Source organism: Papaver somniferum, chromosome 9 (genome assembly GCF_003573695.1).
Source record: "Papaver somniferum cultivar HN1 chromosome 9, ASM357369v1, whole genome shotgun sequence".
In the NCBI taxonomy this organism is placed as follows: domain Eukaryota; kingdom Viridiplantae; phylum Streptophyta; class Magnoliopsida; order Ranunculales; family Papaveraceae; genus Papaver; species Papaver somniferum.
This window is the reverse complement of record NC_039366.1, coordinates 50857481-50860065: the sequence shown is the minus strand read 5'-3', so window position 1 is coordinate 50860065 and position 2585 is coordinate 50857481.

Genomic DNA, 2585 nt, shown 5'->3' with positions numbered 1-2585 from the left:
AAAAAGGGTTAAGGAAAGATATTACCGTGTTGCGTGTGAATGGGTTACCTCCCAAGAAGTGCTAAGTTTAAAGTCTTCATCCAGACTTAGGAAAGGATTAGTCAACTCGAACCATAAAGTAACAGTCGAAATAACTGCGGGTCTTCAAAACCAAAAAGAGCTGACCAAAAGAAACTGCAATGAACCAAGAAAGTGAAGAAGACTAGCAAACCCTTACCTAGTTTCCTGATTAAGAAATTTATATCTAACTGTGGTTCAGGTTCAGGATCTATGAAAGGGTCTAAATAAAATATCTTCATTGGCTGCGTTTCTTCAAAGGTGGGATCCGAATCATTAGGTCCTAGATTCTGGAAAAACTCAAATATGATCTCAGAAGCGCACAACAATAACCTAAATAACTGAGGATCCTCTAAGTCAATAAGATTTGACTTACAAAATTGACCAAAATGAGAGTAGTGGTCATTCTTAAGCAAATGTGTCGATTCTAATTTCCTAAAAGCATTTAGGTTTAGTCTCATAACTTAATATTCGACACATTTGGAATATATACGTTCCCACAGTTGGAAGAACACTATTTGGCGGGAAAACAAAGTCAATCTGGGGATCATAGCCTGGGCAAACCACATCAACCATAGGATGGGTTTCTAACGACTGAACTTCTTCCTGGACATCATTAGGTTCGGGAAAACGAGTATGAAGGTAATCTTGTAAAATGGTTGAGGCACATATGTCAAGTCCCAAGTGAGGGACCTTTCTAATAGTTAAAGGTAAGGCACTAGGAAGGTGATAATCACCCCCAAACTTAGAGTTTTCAGTGTCTCTAGCTAGACTAGTCGCAATCTCCCTAATTTCTGGATCATTAGATTCTTGAAAATGGTCAATTGATTCTTCTAAGTTATTATCAGGTGGTGCATCTTTACTCATATTTAAAATCTCTACGAGTTCATGTTCTTCGTCTAAGACTAATGTTTCTAAATCGCTAGACTCTAAAACAATATTCTCAGAATAAACTCGTTCCTCTAGACCATTATCAGCTTCGTAATCCTCGTCTAAAACTGTGGTATCTCTAGTCAAATCCTCGTCCTTTTGAATAGGTGAATAATTATTAAAATTATTTGGATTTGAACTAGAAATAACATTATCATTATAAGGCTCAATTGGAGAAACAAATTCCTGACTACTCTGCCTACATATTTCAGATTCTTCATCATCACTATCCTCATCATCATAATACAATTTTTGAAATTCAAGAATTCTCAATCTTTGTTCCAAACTAGGCGGTCTGTTTTTATAATACTTCTCGTAGATCGTTAGAGGTGATTCCTCGCTTACCGTTGGAACATCCCAATGTCGTTTCCCATCCATATATTCACGAAGAGTTATTTTAGATGACGTCTCCTGATAATGAGAATTTCTAAGCTTATATTCTCGTAACGTCATCTCAGGTGGCGACTCCTGAAAAGGACTCATCACCCTAAAAATACAAACTACAGAGGAATTCTACACAATCACAAACAAGGCTGACTCGACCAAATCAAACCTACAAAATCTAGCAAACAAAAATCATGATGGCTCCACTTAGATTGTTTCTAGACCAGCTTCTAATCCTTCGAAAGGGAATTCGTTACAATTTAATTAAACCCCTCTGGAGTCAATCCGAGTTAAAGCAAGTTGAATCGAGGCGAGGGAAGCTCACAGGAGCTTTGATACCCAAAACCTCACCGATACAAGGCGGCGCAGTCACGCATTCAACTCACAGAAACCATCAAGAACTTTGAAGTGTGCTTAAAAGAGTAACCAATATTTTTCGAATGACTTTCCTATTAAGCTCGTTACCCTATAGGTCTCTTTCTAGTCAAAATTTTAGGCTTAGTTTCGCGTTTGATTTCGTTTTCCTAAGGCGGGCAAGAAGGGAACGGTGATGAAATCCGAACCCTTATCTTATATGGCCAGTTCTTGCCCTTTACTAGGAAATAAAAACAACCGGTTCAGTCCTCAACATATATTCACCTTAAGGAATACAGTAAACCCGCTTGCAGGAGATTCGCGGGTGTTCCGAAAGACTTACCTCCCGTACCAGACGGGGGATGAACCGCTGAAGTCGACTCGGGCCACTGAATCCTGTGTCAGTGTGCGAACCCGAGGGGCCGAGACGATATCGTAATCGTCGTCCTTCCCTGCACACAGTTTGTAAAAATTTTTATTTATTTTTATATTAATAACCCTTCCGTAGGGTTTAAAATTAAAATAAAAGTCCGATTGTCCAAAGAAAAGAAAAAAAAAATAATTACAAAATTTGGAAAGTCTCTAAAAAAATAAAAAATAAAAAAAATAATTTTCTTTTTTTTTTCTCTTTTTTTTTTCTTTTTTTTGCTTTGTCTTTTTTCTTCTCTTTTAGCTTTAAGCTTTGTTCCAAGTCCTTAGTATCCAACTTCAAACCTGCAATACAAAGACACACAGAAAGAGACGTAAAAAGAACAAATGGAATAATAATAAAAAAATAAAAACCTAAAAATTCTACCTAAGCACAAATCCGCGTCGGCGGCGCCATTTAATAAAAGGGTTTTTTATAGGGGTTGTAGTAA